Consider the following 18,364-nt stretch of genomic DNA (forward strand, 5'->3'; position numbering starts at 1 on the left):
TTTTTGAAACAACAAGTTATGTATTTTTATAATATATACACGAATTATTACCATACATCAAGGAGCAATAATCAATATTAACACCTTATTCCTACTGAAATTAAAGCTTACTAACAAAATCTTTCCAAATAAACAAAATCTTCCAACATTCCAAGAGAAATTTACATGCATGCATGTCTTCGAGTTTTACCAATCAAAGCAACATGTTTTCTAAATATATTTTACCATGAAATTGACATGAAAGCCTAGCATAAGCTATATCTAGATGATCACTTAGAATGCAAAGGGTTTTATCAAGACTTCACTAAGATTTTCATGTTATCATCACAAAAACACACAAAGTGGAACATGACAACCAAAACACCATCCATTCGGCTCCTATCAAGTCATGGCCGAATGGATTAGGGTGAAAACAACAATTACATGAGTGTAGCATACTCATGTCTAGCCATTCTCAATCCTTTTCTACTATAACTCATGATGAAAGCCTTGAATTCACAAGAATCAAGGATATTCACTTGGAGTTTTAACAAAACACCACCATGCAAGGTCAACACATAAGTTTTTCTACTCTAAACTCTTAAGATATACAAGAACAACATGTAGGGAGTAGGATTACTTGATAATAGGATGATTGTTTGAGTGAGAAATGAAGAAAGAAGGGGATGGGGGCTCGGTTTTTGGGAATTGCCGAGAGGGGAGGGGAAAAGCCGAGAGGGAGGGGGAGGAAGGAGATGAGAGTAAAGTGGTGGGGTGAAGTAAAGTGGTGATCACTTCCTTGAGTTGTTTTTATATATTGATTTGACAATATTGTGAGTGGGTTTGAGAAATGACAAGGGTATCCTTCTAGCTAGAATTAAGCTAACTTGCATGCAAGGTCAAGGAGGTAATTTGGCTACTAGTTCATGAGTTAGTGGGTCTGGAATTGTCCTCTTTGTCCTTGAAAAGAATGAACGGGTGGTTTGCATGCAAGGGCTTCCTTTTAATTTGCTAATTATGACAACTAAAATTTATAAAGATTTATTTTTATAAAATAAAATACAAGTTCAAAAATTATAAAATTTATACCATGAAATAACTTGGATTTTTAGAAATTTTATAAAACCACTTTTGAAATTTGTGAAAAAAATGACTTTTAACATGAAACTTATTCAAGGTTTAAAATATTACTTATAAATCAAAAATAAAAGAAATAAATAAACTTTTGCTTTGAAAAATCATATACCACATAAAGTAAATTTAGGGCGCAGAAATTTTCATTCACACAAGCATACAATAGTTGAATATATTGGCATTCGGCTTTAAAATTGCACCAAATTTACAAATAATATTACACGAAAATGCCGGTTATAACATTATTAGCGCGTGTTTTCCGCCCTAACAAGTTTTTAGCGCCGCTGCCGGGGACTCGGCGTATTTGTTTAGCTTATGTACTTACCATCAGTGGTCATTAGGACTCATTGATTAAGACGTGTTACTTATTATTTTCGGTTGTGTTTCAGGTACTTTAGCAAGCGTTTATGCAAACACATTCTCGTACTCGCAAGAGGACTTTAGATACGGCTGAGGAGACAGACTCAGTTCTTGATATTCCGGAGAAGATAGATTTTGAAGATTCGGATAAAGAGAGTGAGCAGAAAGAACCAATAATCATGGGTGATCGTATAGTTCCGGCAGATCCAGCTCTTATGGACTTTTCTCGGCCTAAAATTGATGACATTCAGTCAAGCATCCTTCATCCGGCTATTCAGGCTAACACTTTTGAAACCAAGCCGGGCACTATTCAGATGGTGCAGACATCTGTTTCTTTTGGAGGTGATGCAACTGAAGACCCCAACATGCACATCAGGAATTTTGTCGAGATCTGTAGTACTTTCAAATATAATGGTGTGACTGATGAGGCTATCAAGCTGAGGCTTTTCCCATTCTCTCTGAGGGATAAAGCTAAGGACTGGTTACATTCTGAACCAGTTGGGTCCATCACTACTTGGTAAGATCTTACGCAAAATATTCTGGTAAAGTTCTATTCAATGGCAAAGACTGCAGCTATGAGGAGTGCTCTTACTCAGTTTGCGCAGCAGCCTACAGAATCTATGTGCGAAGCTTGGGAGCACTACAAGGAGATGTTGAGAAAGTGTCCACATCATGGTATACCTGACTGGATGGTGATCACTGGTTTCTATAATGGTTTGGAGGCCCAATCTTGGCCCATGCTTGATGCAGCAGCTGGAGGCGCCTTGTGGGCCAAAAGCTATACTGAAGCTTATAATCTTTTTGAAACTATGGTTGAAAATGAGCACCAAAACCCAACTTAAAGGATGATGCCTGGGAAGGTAGCAGGTATTCTGGAAGTTGACGCAGCTATAGCTATTGCAGCGCAGCTCCAAGCGCTGTCTATGAAGGTCGATTCTTTAGCCTCCTATAGAGTCAATCAGATAGCTATGGTCTATGAGCTTTGAGAAGGTTCTCATGCTACGGATCAGTGTTCTCTTGTTAATGAATTTGTTCACTGTGTGAATAATTATCAGCGACCGCAGCAGCCTGTGTCAGCTACTTATCATCCTAACAACAGAAATCATCCCAATTTCAGCTGGAGCAATACTCAGAATGCTATTCAGCAACCATATCAGCAAGGCGTAAGTAAACAGTTTAATCCACTTTGATTCCAGCAACCAGAGCATTATGCTCAAAGGTAATCATATCCTCAACAAGGAGGTGCTGCTCCACCTTCTAGTGCTGATTTTGAGGAACTCAAACTGTTGTACAAAAGTCAGGCTATTTCTATCAAGACCTTGGAAAATTAAATCGGTCAAATAGTCAATGCAGTGCTCAATCATCAACCTTGCACACTTCCCAGTGATACTGAAGTGCCAGGCAGGAAGGAAGCTAAAGAGCAAGTCAAGGATATTACCTTAAGGTTTGGAAAAGTTGCTGATGCTGAAAAAGCGAAAGACGGAGAAGCTGAAGTTGTTGATAAAGAAGAGAAGCAAAAGGAGAAAGCGGCAGAACCAAGGATGACTACTGTTGAACACACTCTGCCTGAGGGTAATACAGGGGAGAAACAGCTCTATCCTCCACTACCTTTCCCTAAGAGATTGCAACAACAAAAGCTGGATAAACAGTTCGGTAAGTTTCTGGAGGTGTTCAAGAAACTTCACATCAACATACCTTTCGCTGAGGCTCTGGAGCAAATGCCTAGTTATGCAAAATTCATGAAGAGTATTCTTTCAAGGAAGGTGAAACTGGATGACCCTGAGACTGTTGCTCTAACGGAAGAGTGCAGTGCTGTGCTGCAACAAAAATTACCTCCAAAGCTTAAAGACCCAGGTAGCTTCACCATTTCTTGCACCACTGGCAAGTTATTTTTTGACAAGTGCCTGTGCGATTTGGGAGCAAGCATCAATCTGATGCCATTTTCTATCTTCAAAAAGTTGAATTTTCCTGATCCAAAGCCCACCTACATGTCACTACAATTGGCTGATCATTCTATTACATATCCACGAGGCATAGTGGAGGACGTGTTAGTAAAGGTGGATAAGCTCTTCTTTTCTGCAGACTTTGTCATTTTAGATTTCGAGGAAGATAAGAAGATCCCCATAATCTTGGGAAGACCTTTCTTGGCTACAGGCCGTACCTTGATAGATGTGAAGAAAGGTGAACTTACCATGTGGGTGCAGGATCAGGATGTGACATTCAATGTATTCAAAGCGATGAAATTCCCTACAGAAGATGAGGAGTGCTTAAAGGTGGATTTGATTGATTCTGCGGTAACTTCAGTACTTGATCATATGCTAATGTCTGATGCATTAGAGAAAGCCTTAGTGGGGGAGTTTGACAATAATGATGAGGATGGCAATGAGCAACTACAATATCTAAATGCTTTTCCTTGGAGGCAAAAGCTAGACATGCCATTTGAATCTCTTGGTACTTCTGACCTCAAAAATGCTAAAGGAAAGCTCAAACCATCTACTGAGGAAGCACCTACTTTGGAGCTTAAACCATTGCCTGAACACTTGAAGTATACCTTTTTAGGTGATGCATCTACTTTACCTGTTATTATTGCATCTGACCTTTCAGGTAGTGAGGAGGACAAGCTCTTGAGGATCTTGAGAGAATTCAAATCGGCTATCGGATGGACTATAGCAGATATCAAAGGGATCAACCCTTCATACTGCATGCATTAAATTATGCTAGATGAAGGTAGTAAGCCGACTGTTGAGCAACAACGATGACTTAATCCTATCATGAAAGAAGTGGTGAAGAAAGAAATTCTGAAGTGGCTGGATGCAAGAATCATATATCCTATTTCTGACAGTTCTTGGGTAAGCCCCGTGCAATGTGTACCTAAGAAAGGAGGTATTACTGTGGTAGTAAATGAGAAGAACGAGCTCATCCCCACTCGAACAGTCACAGGATGGAGGGTATGCATGGATTACAGGAAGTTGAACAAGGCCATGAGAAAAGATCATTTCCCTCTTTCATTTATTGATCAGATGCTTGACAGGTTGGCCGGTCATGAGTATTATTGTCTTCTGGATGGCTATTTAGGGTATAATCAGATTTGTATTGCACCAGAGGATCAAGAAAAGACTACCCTCACTTGTCTATTTGGCACGTTTGCTTTTCGCAGAGCTTCGTTTGGCTTATGTGGCGCACCTGCCACTTTTCAGAGATGTATAATGTCTATATTCTCTGATATGATTGAAAATAATGTCGAAGTGTTCATGGACGACTTCTCCGTCTTTGGAAATTCGTATGATGAATGTTTGAATAATCTTCGTGCGGTGCTCAAAAGGTGTGTGGAAACTAATTTGGTGCTAAATTGGGAAATATGTCACTTTATGGTGCGTGAATGCATTATTCTTAGGCATAAAGTCTCTGGCAAGGGTCTTGAGGTGGAAAAAGCCAAGGTGGGAGTCATTGAAAATCTTTCACCTCCTATTTCTGTGAAAGGAATCCGTAGTTTTCTTGGTCATGCGGGTTTTTATCGGCGTTTCATCAAGGATTTCTCGAAGATATCTAAGCCGTTGTGTAACTTGCTCGAGAAGGATGTGCCTTTCAAATTTGATGATGAATGCTTGGCGGCATTCGAGACTCTCAAGAAGAGTTTGATAACTGTACCAGTTATTACGACACCTAATTGGACAAAGCCTTTTGAGATGATGTGTGATGCAAGTGATTATGCGGTGTGAGCAGTTCTTGGGCAGCGCAAGAATAATCTTTTTCATGTGGTCTACTATGCTAGTAAGAATCAAAATGGAGCTCAAATGAACTATACCACTACAGAGAAGGAGCTCTTGGCTATAGTCTTTGGTTTTGAAAAATTTCAATCTTATCTGCTTGGGACAAAGGTGACAGTATTCACTAATCATGCGACCATTCATTATTTGATTTCCAAGAAGGATTCGAAGCCTAGACTTATTCGTTGGGTGCTCTTGTTATAGGAATTTGAGTTAGAGATCAAGGATCGAAAAGGTACTGAGAATCAAGTAGCTGACCATCTCTCTAGATTGGAGAATCCTGATTCTACTTCACATGATAAGATATTGATCAACAAATCTTTTCCGGATGAGCAGTTGTTCGCAGTTCAGGAGGAAGAGCCATGGTTCGCAGATATTGTGAACTATCTTGTCAGCAATATAATGCCTCCTAATATGAAATACAGCTCAAAAGAAGAAGTTTATGCATGAGGTGAAGTGGTACATGTGGGATGAACCGTATTTGTTTAGACAAGGAGCTAACCAGATCATCAGGAGATGTATCCCATTCTGTGAGACGGATGGGATATTACGAGACTGCCATTCCACAGTTTATGGTGGACATTATGGCGGTGAGAAGACAACAGCTCGTATTCTGCAAGCAGGTTTTTTCTGGCCTACTTTGTTTAAGGATGCACATCAGTTCATTTTAAGGTGTGATCGTAGCCAAAGAGTGGGGAATCTTACGAGGAAGGATGAGATGAAGTTAAACTTGATGATTGAAGTTGAGGTCTTTGATGTTTGGGGAATCGATTTCATGGGACCATTTGTCTCATCCTGTAATAATCATTACATCTTGGTGGCAGTCGATTATGTCTCAAAATGGGTAGAAGTCAAGGCTCTCTCGACGAATGATGCAAAGGTAGTGTTGAATTTTCTTCATAAGCAGATCTTCACAAGGTTTGGAACGCCACGAGTAATCATAAGTGATGAGGGGTCGCATTTCTGCAACCGTAAGTTCACTTCTATGATACAACACTACAATGTGAATCATCGTGTTGCTACTGCCGATCATCCGCAAACAAATGGTCAAGCAGAAGTGTCTAATAGGGAGATCAAGCGCATTCTAGAGAAAGTTGTTTGTCCGTCAAGGAAGGATTGGTCTCTAAAGCTTGATGAAGCTGTTTGGGCTTATAGAACAACATACAAGACTCTACTTGGGATGTCCCCGTTTCAACTTGTTTATGGTAAGGGATGTCATTTACCTGCGGAGCTTGAGCATAAGGCTTATTGGGCGTTGAAGAAGTTGAACCTTGATCTAGATGCAGCTGGAAAGAAGTGAATGCTTCAGTTAAATGAACTTGATGAACTTGATCAAGGTGGTCTGGACCTTTTATTGTCAAAACTGTGTTTCCACATGGAGCGGTGGAGATTTTTGAGAATGATCCGGGCTAAGCATTCAGGGTTAATGGTCAGCGTTTGAAGCATTACTATGGGGACACTGACAAACCGGGAAGTGATTAGTGCCATTTTATTGTCAACTTGAGCAAGGTACGCTACATCAAGCTAATGACGTAAAAGAAGCACTTTTTGGGAGGCAACCCAAGATTTGTTGTTATAGGAACCCTTAGAAATCAACAACCTATCCAAAAACACAAAAAAATCAGAAAAAAGGGCAAGAATTTTTTTTTTCCAGTCACCCTCTAGGCGCTCGCTCAGCTCTGCTGGGAGGCCGCTCAGGATGCTGGGCGCCCGCGCAGCTTTGTTGAGCGGCCGCTCAGCCCCCGAATTTCTGAATTTTTTTTAGCCTTATAAAATCAAAAAAAATCAGAAAAATCAAAAATTCAAAACAAAAACCCACAACCCACGAATTCTTTTCCTATTAACCCACGTTTTTCCCTCAAACCCCACTCCTAATCAAATTTTAACCCTAATTCCTACCCTATATATACATACAACTATTCCATATACTCTCCTATATACTTTCAACCTTAAAACTCTCTCCAATATTCAAAAACACAAATCTTAAACACTTTTTCTCAATTTCAATGGCACCCAAGAGAGCCCGAACTATTGATAGCAGCAACACTGTGCCTACCGCTGATTCTTCAAGGGGTACTGCTGCGAGACCTCGTTTGTTTGATAGGGCTGCTGAGGAGGAGTATACTAGGCTTCTGGGTAAGCCGATTTTGAAGGAGAGGGGATTCTTACCATCGGGGAGGGATGGTGAGTTGTTGCCAATGATTGCTGAAAAGGGGTGGATTTCTTTTTGTGAGTCGCCGGAGGCGGTTCCGATAAGCGTGGTTCGTGAGTTTTATGCGAACGCAAAGGCTGAGAAGAATGGGTTTACTATAGTGCGTGGGCTTACAGTGGATTATCATCCTGAGGCGATTCGCCGTGTGATTGGGCAGTGACAGAGGAATCCCACGGAGGAGAATTGGAACGAGAAGCCCTCTGAGGAGTTTGGTTTGGATTTGATTTGTACTACTCTCTGTTAGCCGGGCACGGTTTGGAAGTTCAAGACTGGAACTAGCGAGTACCGTTCTTTTCCGGCGATTGCGATGAATAGGTATGCCCGTGCATGGAATTCCTTTATTTGTGCTAATATTCTTCCTACTTCACATGCACATGAGGTTACAGTTGAGCGAGCAAGGTTGTTATGGGGTATTTTGAATGAGGAGTATTATGTGAACCTTGGTGAGTTCATCTACCAAGGAATTTTGAAGTTTTTGAGGGGAGCGAAGCACATGAACATCCCTTATGCATCTACTGTCACGAAGCCATACCGAGCAGTGGGAGTTCATTGGCCTTCTCACGAGCAGTTGCAGATGTTGGCCGCTCCTATTGATTCAGGGACTCTGAATATGATGCAGGAGTGGATGGGTGGAGAGCCCGAGGAGCATGGGTTGGGTTATCGTCTTCCAGGAGGACGTCCAACAGCTGGTGCTATCATGGCTATGCCAGGTCGTGATGAGGCAGGCTCTTCTAGAGCTCAAGAGGGTGCTGGGATGGATGATGCCCAGTATATGAGGCTGTCGAGGAGGATGGATGCTATGTATGAGACGCAGAGTAGGCTTGCTCAGGAGCTCACCCTTGCACTTGGGACTGCTTTCAGAGGCCTTGGAGCTGACATCCAGTGGCCCGTTTTTGGTGAGGACTCTGCTTATCCGCCTCCTGATACTTCACCCTCTGAGGGTGATGATGATGATTTCTCCGAGTAGGTATACCCTGTGTTCCTTTCTACTAGCTTCACTGGGGACAGTGAAGATTTTAAGTTTGAGGGTGGTAGTTTAGGAATACTTTTGTGTGTGTGTCATGTAGTTGCATATTCATGATAGTTAGTTCACATAATTGCATATTTTTACCATATTGTTTTTATTTTATTTTATTTTATAGCTTTTTATATCATGTCATTTAGCTCATGCATTTATCATGATCCCTTTTGCGTTGCCTTACCAATTGATTTGTGATATTGATGCGAGTGTAGTGATAGCGTTAGAGTGATGTTGAGTCTTGTAGGCTGACATGCATGCTAGAAACACTTGTAATTTCACTAAGTCTTAGAGTATGCTTAAGGACTAGATTGTTGTCATGGTTTGATGGTTTTTGAGGTTAATCTATTGATTATGCTTAGAATTTATAATAGGTTCTTAATGATAAAAGGCATAAAAAGTAAAAAATTGGAGTAAAAAATTGGAATTCATTGCTAATTGTTGCTAGGCGTCAAATAGCTAGTAGCCGGCTCGTATTTTTATGCGAGTAGTCTAGGGTTGAGCAAGATGGAGCGAAACACACTTGCTCAGAAATTTGGAAAAAAGAAAAGATAGAAAAAAAGAAAAAAAAAGAGAAAAGAAAAAAAAAGTTAATGCATAATTGATCATGAGTGGGCTCTTTGGTATTCGAGTTATTAAGTTCTTAAGGGACTTTGTGCCTAGTGACCTAAGGCTTTTATAGTCTGGGATCCGCTAACTAACGCTCGCTAAATGGATGCCATTGTATAAGTCTTTTGGGGACCTCACTCATTGCACGGTCAAATAAGCATTTAGTTATGTGTTAAATAAAACGCATGATTCCGTAATAAGCTCCAGTAATCTTGAAGTGTTGTAAGTCATTTTGTGCCTAAAATTTATTCTTCGTATAATCATGTGATTGCCTTAAGGATAGTCGAGTTATGAAAATTGATCTAGTTTTGAAGCATATCTGTTAAGCATCCGCACACACCACGTTTCTGGTTGTATGTTAGTTTGCATGATTTGATTGATCTTTATTCGCCTAATTGCATTTGTTGAGATGTTGTGAATTGGTTGGTTTGGTCATAGTGAGGGGGATCGCTGCATTCCATATAGATTGCATTCATGCATATTTTTGTTTTGTTTTTGAGTCTGTGACGCTTGAGGACAAGCATCGATTTAAGTTTGGGGGTGTGATAAGTGGCATTTTATACCACTTAGAACGTCTTATAATGGCTTGAATTCATGTCTTGAAATCAAGTATTTTGCGTATTTCATGCGTTTTTTCTAGTGTTTATGCATTTCAGGGTATTACTTGCATTTGTGGAGAGATTTCATCAAGAATAAGCCTTAGTATGTGTTTGGAATTGCAAGTGGGAAGTTAGGAGCAGCAGGCAGCAGAGAACGGGAGCAAAATAGCAAATTTTCCAGAAAGGTGCTGGGCGCCCGCTCAGCCTGGCTGGGCGGCCGCTCAGGAAGCTGGGCGCCCGCTCAGGATTGCTGGGCGGCCGCTCAAGGGCGCGAATTAAAATTCTGATTTTTAGTGTTCTTGTTCTACTGGACTTCTGACTTCTGAGATAGCTGGGAATTGTGGGGCTTCTATATAAGTAGTTTTCAGAGACGTTTCACGGGTGTTGAATCGTAATATCAATCGAGGAGCAAGGAGATAAGGAAGAAGACCGTTTTAGCACATCGCAACGAAGAAGAGGAAGCATAGTTTTCTTGTGATTCTTTTATTCGTTGTATCAGTGGATGCTAGTTTTCTTTACTTTGAACCTATTTACTCATGTGATGTACTCTGGTTTAATATAAGTAGTTCTATTTGTTATTCTCATGTGTTATTATCATGTTTTCATCTGATCCCATGGCGACGATGAGTTCAATCATGGGCTAATCATGATTATGGGGTCGTAACGGATTTACTATGAAATTCTTTAGTTAGTTGTTTAATACCTTAGTGTGTGATGATTGTATGATATCTAGTATTGATTGTGCTTATTCGTCTTATGTGCATCACGAACATATAAGATAGGGTGTTAATCTCTTGTGCAGCGACGGTGGATCTTTAGATTTAGAACTTGCCATGCTAGCATAGGTTCATGTTTGTGTATGCATGATTAGTGGGTAACTCTAACCGTTTTACTTGCCCTGTGTAATCATAAGGAATAACTTGTGCTTAAATCGTTATGTTGTCAAATTCTGTAGACATATAGGGTCTCAACATAATTGATGACTATTCAGCTTCTATCTTAATTGTGGATGTTTGGTAGAATGGTATTAGTATAATGAAAGTTGGCTTTTATCAGTTCCGTGTTGTTCGATTAATATCATCACCACTACATGCTAAGGGTAATAACAATAACTATTGAAGGAAGTAGTAATGAAGTTATGATCTCATGTGTGTTTAATATTGTTAATTCAAGTGTCAATTAAGTGTTTAATTCTCGTAGTTAATTATAGTTAATAATTAGTTAATCAAATCTACGTATTATTGTCTTAACATTGAGAAGTAATCATACAGTGGTGAGTAAGTGTTAGTTGAAGATAATTAGTCTGAGTCTCTGTGGGAACGAACTAGAAATTATTCTATATTACTTGTGAACGCGTATACTTGCGTGTATTATTAGCGCGTGTTTTCCGCCCTAACACTAGATCCATTGACCATTTTATTAGCTCAGAGTTCAGGGCTCTGTAGTATCAGGACCTAGTGAAATGGCTAGTGTTTGAGCTAGGTTCCATCGGTGGCAGTGGTAGTGGTTAGACCAGGTTTGCAGCAGAGATATACATAGCTCAGAGTTGACTTCCAGGAGTTCTGTAGTTGTTTACCTTGTATATGTATATTATGTTATGATAGTTTGTAGTAGGCGGAGGCTGCTATGACAGCCAATTTTGATGTGTATTCGGATGGTTCCCTTTCAGTTGGATTTCAGTTGGATTCCTGTTGGTTATTATATTGTAGCTGTTTTATTTCGTTGTTCAGCTTTTATATATATTGTGCGTTGCTATTATTGTTGTTACTATTATTGTTGCTTCTGTTGCTGGCATTTTTAGATTATGATCATTTACTCTGGATGGATCCAATTAAACTGGGGATGAGGATATTATCTTAGTGGTAACGCTCTTCTGATGCATAATTATAAACTGCTTGGAGCAATCCATTTTCCTATATATGACTGTTATGTTTCAGGAGATGCCACTAAAGAGAAACTCTCAACCCAATAACGGATCTGCTGGGGATCATTCCATGAGTGAATTGATGAACTTGTTGCGTCAGCAGTCTACATAGCTGGCCCAACAACAACAACAATTCAAGCAGCAACAACAACAATTGCAGCAACAACAACAGCAACAACACCTCATACAACAACAACAATAGCAAATCCAACAGTATCAACTGCAAATCCAGCAGCAACATGAGATGAGGGGGACAAATTAAGGTGTTAGTTTTAAGTCTTTTCAGGAAGTGAAGCCCCCAGAGTTTAAAGGAGAAGTAGATCATGTTGCTGCCAGGATATGGTTAAAGGAGATGGAAAAGGCGTTTGCGCTCACCAAGGTAAGTGAGGATTTAAAGACGGATTATGCTAGTTATTTTTTAAAGAATGATTCAAATTATTGGTGGGAATCTACGTGAGCTCTAGAAGAAGAAGGTCCTGTTCCATGGGCCAGATTCACAGAGTTGTTTTTAGAGAAATACTTTCCGGACTGTCTGCAGAGTCAAATGGAGATGGAATTTTTAGAATTGAAATAAGGAGATAGGAGTGTTACGGAATATGAAGCGAATTTTACGGAGTTGGCCCGTATAGCACCGGAATATGTGAGTTCGGAAGCTCAACGAGCGAAGCGGTTTCAACAAGGGTTAAAGCCAGAAATAAGGAGTGGAGTTGTATCTTTATAACTCAAAACATATACTTCGGTAGTCCAGGCTGCCCTAGTGATAGAAAGTGATCAGAGGTTAGCTGCAAAGGAGCAGGGTGAAAAAGAAGAGGAAGTTTGAAAGTGGACCTGCTAGGTCAGAATCAGGAATAGCAAGTCGGAAGTTTCAGCGTTGGTTTGGAAAGAATAAGAATAAGAAGTTCAAGAGGCAGAATTTTTCCCAGGCTAGACCCAGTACTACCTCAGTTAACTCTACACCGACAAGGGTTAGTAAGCCAGTGGTTGATTGTAAGACATGTGGGAGGAAGCACAGTGGACAGTGCCAAGAAAATATCAATTATTTTAAGTGTGGCCAGAAGGGTCATTATTCCATGGAGTGTAAGTCTTAGATTCAAGGAGTAACTTGTTTTAGTTGTGGCAAAGTGGGACACATAGCTAGAAATTGCAAGTCGGTGACCCAAGGTAATGTTGGAAGGAGCGTGTCCCAAGGAACAACAACCAGTACTGCTAGAGCTAGGACCTTTAAGATGACCAAGAAATCTCCAGTTCATGATTCCGATGTGGTTGCAGGTACGCTTTCTCTTAATTCCGTACCTGTTAATATTTTGTTTGATTCGGGAGCGTCCAAATATTTTATATATGTGAATTGTGTGAATAAGATGCAATTGATGTTGAAAGACTTAGAGGAACCTTTGACCATAGAAGTGGCTAATAAAGATAAAGTGCCCGTAAGTCAATTTTGTCCTAGATGTTCCCTAGAGATTTCAGGATATATTTTCCCTGTTGACCTAATACCTTTTAAGTTGGGAGACTTTGATGTTATTTTAGGCATGGATTGGTTGTCTCTATATAAGGCAAATATTAACTGTAAGAAAAAGAGAGTTGTTATGTACACCCCAGTGTTTTTCTGTGGGGTACTCCAGTGCTGTTCGTAAAGAAGAAAGACAGGAGTATGAGATTGTGCATTGACTACAGAGTTTTGAATAAGTTGACAATAAAGAACAAGTATCCCTTGCCACGCATCGACGATTTGTTTGATCAGCTTAAAGGGGCGTGTTACTTCTCAAAGATTTATTTAAGGTCTGGTACCACCAATTGAAGATAAAGCGAAAAGATATCTCCAAGACTGCATTCAGAACGAGGTATGGCCATTATGAATTTCTAGTGATGTCGTTTGGATTGACCAATGCGCCAACAGCTTTTATGGATCTATTGAATAGGGTGTATAAGGAGTATTTGGATAAGTTTGTTATTGTATTTATTAATGACATCCTCATATATTCAAAGAATCCAGAAGATTGTGCAACGCATCTATAGATTGCCCTTCAGAAATTGAGAGAAAAGCAATTATATGCAAAGTTCTCCGAGTGTGAATTTTGGTTGACAGAAGTACAGTTTCTTGGACATGTGGTGAGTAAGGAAGGTATCATAGTAGACCCAGTAAAGATTGAAGCCGTATCAAAGTGGGAGCAACCGAAGATACCATCGGAAATAGGAAGTTTTCTTGGATTAGCGGGATATTATCGAAGGTTTGTGAAAGATTTCTCGAAGATTGCATCCCCATTAACCAAGTTGACCAGGAAGAATGAGAAGTTTGTTTGGACGGAAAAGTGTGAAGAAAGTTTCCAGGAATTAAAACGGAGATTAGTGACGGCTCCAGTATTAATATTGCCAGATGAGAAGGGAAACTTTGTGATCTATTGTGATGCTTCTTTGAAAGGATTGGGTTGTGTACTAATGTAGCATGACAAAGTTATTGCTTATTCCTCCAGGAAACTAAATCCTCATGAGCAGAAATATCTAGTTTATGACCTTGAGTTGGCAGCTATAGTGTTTGCTCTGAAGTTATGGCGTCACTACTTGTATGGAGAGAAATGCGATATTTATACGGATCATAAGAGCCTGAAGTACATATTCACGCAGAAGGATTTGAACATGAGATAGAGAAGGAGGTTGGAACTGGTCAAGGACTACGATTGTTCGATTAATTATCACCCAGGTAAAGCCAATGTGGTGGCTGATGCCTTGAGCAGAAAAGAGAAGTTGAATATGGTTAGGATTGCGGATGAACTAGCGCAAGACTTGGAAATAATGGAGATTAAGGTCCGAGTACCCAGTGAAAGTCAGGAGAAGCTATATGAAGTTACCTTTCAGCCAGCATTGATGAAAAAGATCAAAAGGTATCAAGAAGGAGTTATGGAACAAGAGTTTGATACTTTGACGGGAGAAGTGTTGTGTACTCATAAGGATAATCAAGGTTTGTATTGATTTTCATCCAGAGTTTGGATTCCTAATGTAATGGAATTGAAGAATGAAGTATTACACGAGGCGCATAACTCTAGGTTTTCTATCCACCCTGGTAGTACTAAGATGTACCAAGACTTGAAGTGAAACTTTTGGTGGCCAGGAATTAAGAAGGATATTGCCAATTGGGTTAGTAAGTGTCATGTGTGTCAAACGGTGAAAGCGGAGCATCAACGACCAAGTGGATTGCTACAACCTTTGGAGATTCCCTAGTGGAAGTGGGAAGAGATTGCTATGGATTTTGTAGTGGGATTGCCAAAGACGAGAGCAAATCATGATGTTATTTGGGTAATCATTGACAGATTGACTAAATCAGCACATTTTCTTTCGATCAATGAAAGGTATTCGTTGGAAAAGCTAGTGAAGTTATACTTGGATGAGATAGTTACCCAATATGGAGTGCCTGTGTCTATAGTGTCAGATCGAGACCCGAGGTTTAATTCTAGGTTTTGGACTAAATTCCAAGAGTGCCTAGGAACAAAGTTGAATATGAGCACCTCTTATCATCCTCAAACCAACGGCCAAAGTGAAAGAACCATTCAGACCATAGAGGATATGTTGAGAGTCTGTGTTTTGGATTTTAAGGGTAATTGGGATGAACACCTACCTTTGATTGAGTTCTCGTATAATAACAGTTACCATGCTAGTATCGGGACGCCGCCTTACGAAGCTTTGTATGGACATAAGTGTAGATCACCGTTGTATTGGGATGAGGTAGGAGAGAAGAAAGTGTTAGGTCCTGAGTTGGTTCAGCAAACCAGAGATGCAATAGTGTTGATTCGGAAAAGGTTAGAAGCAGCCCATGATAGGCAGAAAAAGAGTGCAGATTTGTATAGGAAGGATATGAACTTTGAGATAGGAGCTCTAGTATTACTAAAGGTATCACCTTGGAAAAGGTTAGTGTATTTTGGTCAGAAAGTTAAACTTAGTCCCAGATTTATAGGACCCTTCGAGGTTTTGAAGAAAGTAGGAAAGGTTTCTTATAAGATAGCGTTACCACCGTAGTGAAAGCACATTTATAATGTGTTCCACGTATCTATGTTGAAGCCTTATGTTCCCGATTCGAATCAAGTCATAGAATATGAACCGATTGAGCTGCAGCCAAATTTGTCCTATGTGGAACAACCGATCCAAATCCTAGACCGTAAAGAACGAGTCCTTAGGAATAAGTCGATCCCTATAGTAAAAGTTTTATGGAGAAATCCTCGGGTAGAGGAGTCTACTTGGGAATTAGAGTCGGACATGCTTGATAAATATCCTCATTTGTTTAGCTAAGTCAGATTCTGGAGACAGAATCTTTTTAAGGAGGAAAGGATATAACGACTCGTGTATAATCTTTTATTTTTTTATATTTTCAAAGTGTAATAAAGGTTTAAACAATTAAATAAATGTGTGTATTTATTTTGGCAGCAGTTATTGATTGTTATTTATTTATTTATGATATGTTGATATGTGGGATTGGATTGTGTGATTATTTATTGAGTTATACGATTTTATTTCGCTTGTAAAAGTGATTTTATTATAGTTTTAATTACATAAATATTTGGATTGTTTCTAAAATTGGTTTTATAATTTTATAATTTCAATAATTAATTTTAGGACTTTATAAAATTGAGAAATCAATATTTCACTAATTATTTATTTTTAAATGATTTTCCGATTGTATTTATTTGTAAAATCCATATTTAATTATGAAAATCTTCAAAAATCATGAAACTCATATTTTATTAAGTTCGTATTATTCTTAGAATTTTAAAATTATTTTAGAAATTTTCGGGATTCGTTTCTCCCGCGTGTCGTTTCATTTGATTGTTAAAAAGAAGGTATAAAGTGCGCCTTAAAAATTATTCTTAAAATTTCAAAATTTATGTTTTCGTAACTTCGGGATATTTATATCATTTTAACTTTATTTTGGCAATTTTTTGAAACTATTTTAAGGGTGACTTGGTTCGTTAAATTCAGATTTCGGGGCGAATTTTTGGTTCCCGGATATGTCGGGGATACGTGTCAAAATCCTATAATAAGAAATTGACACGTATCCAATTAATTGATACGTGTCACCAGGCCACAAACACACACACTCGCACGCGGTCTCTTTTTGTTTCTCTTCATTCTCTCTATTCTCTCTTTGGTCTCTCTGTTCTCTCTCTATATTTCTCGGTTCCCTTTTACTTTTCTCCTTCTCGCCGGTTTTTTGCTCCTGTTCTGTCGCTGTTTTCGTGTTTATTCCGGTGGCTTGGTCTCGGTTCTAGCTCCATTCTTCCTGGTATATACATATATACATACAACAACATATATATTGTGTGTGCAATTGTGTTGTGGGTGTGCGTCTGTGTTGTGTGTGTGTGTGTTAGAGTGTGTGGTGTGTGGCGGCTTGGCTGTGTTTTTGGCCGTGTTTTGGCCGTGTTCTGTGCTCCCTGTTTCGCCTGTTTTGGGTTCTGTTGGGTCTGTTCGTTCGGGCCTTATTTTCTTTGTTTGGGCCTTGCAGTTGGGCTGTGTTGCTGTTGGGCTCGACTGTCGGACCGAATTTCTGCAGTGGGTTGATTATTAAAATTCTAATTTCTATTTTCCTTTTTCTGTAGGAAAATAAATGAATAAGATTCATGAAATAAAACTTTTGTTGTGAAAGAATTGTTTTAATCGACGTAATTTATTTGGAAACCCGTAATATAATGGGCACCAATAAATTATACCACCAGTTCCTTCCTTTGTGCCGAGAGACATCCCTGGACCTGGTACTCATCCCCGTTGGGTACGTAGGTCTGTGTCTACCGTTAGGGATTTCCCTCCCGGCTGTGGTCCCAGTTCTTCCTCGACGAGACCTCCATTACCTCCTGTGGCCCCTAATGGTACTTCTTCACCGATCCCTTACCATGTTCACCGAGCGGTGAATACATTCCTCATCAGAGATCAGAGTCCGGGATTGGCTGCTCAGCTTGATCAGGTACCCATTGCACCTTTCCAGGGCATTTCTGCCCCTTCCCCTGAGGTGCAGGCCCTTGTACAATCATTGACGCAGATGGCTGTTGAGAGGGCTAGATGATAAGTGGCATTTTATACCACTTAAAATGTCTTATAATGGCTTGAATTGATGTCTTGAAATCAAGTATTTTGCGTATTTGATGCATTTTTCTAGTGTTTGTGCATTTCAGGGTATTACTTGTATTTGTGGAGAGATTTCATCAAGAATAAGCCTTAGTATGTGCTTGGCATTGCAAGTGGGAAGTTAGGAGCAGAACGCAGCAGAGAACGGGAGCAAAATAGCAAATTTTGCAGAAAGGTGCTGGGCGCCCGCTCAGCCTGGCTGGGTGGCTGCTCAGGAAGCTGGGCGCCCGCTCAGGATTGCTGGGCGGCCGCTCAGGGGCGCGAATTAAAATTCTGATTTTTAGAGTTCTTGTTCTGCTGGACTTCTGACTTCTGAGATAGCTGGAAATTGTGGGGCTTCTATGTAAGTAGTTTTCAGAGACGTTTCACGGGTGTTGAATTGTAGTATCAATCGAGCAGCAAGGAGATAAGGAAGAAGACCGTTTTAGCACATCACAACGAAAAGAGGAAGCATAGTTTTCTTGTGATTCTTTTATTCGTTGTATCAGTGGATGCTAGTTTTCTTTACTTTGAACCTATTTACTCTTGTGACATACTCTGGTTTAATATAAGTAGTTCTATTAGTTGTTCTCATGTGTTATTATCATGTTTTCATATGAACCCATGGTGACGATGAGTTCAATCATGGGCTAATCGTAATTATGGGGTCGTAAC

The 18,364-nt window shown here is 39.8% G+C and overlaps 1 non-coding gene across 1 annotated transcript; it reads right to left on the reverse strand.

The window, feature by feature from the left end:
• Positions 1-2,045: 2,045 nt before the first annotated feature.
• Positions 2,046-2,152, reverse strand: LOC141694421 (small nucleolar RNA R71). Its single transcript, XR_012563729.1, has one exon. It is a non-coding gene; the product is annotated as a small nucleolar RNA R71 (small nucleolar RNA).
• Between the last annotated feature and the right edge of the window lie 16,212 nt (positions 2,153-18,364).

Source organism: Apium graveolens, chromosome 10, assembly GCF_009905375.1.
Source record: "Apium graveolens cultivar Ventura chromosome 10, ASM990537v1, whole genome shotgun sequence".
Lineage (NCBI taxonomy): Eukaryota > Viridiplantae > Streptophyta > Magnoliopsida > Apiales > Apiaceae > Apium > Apium graveolens.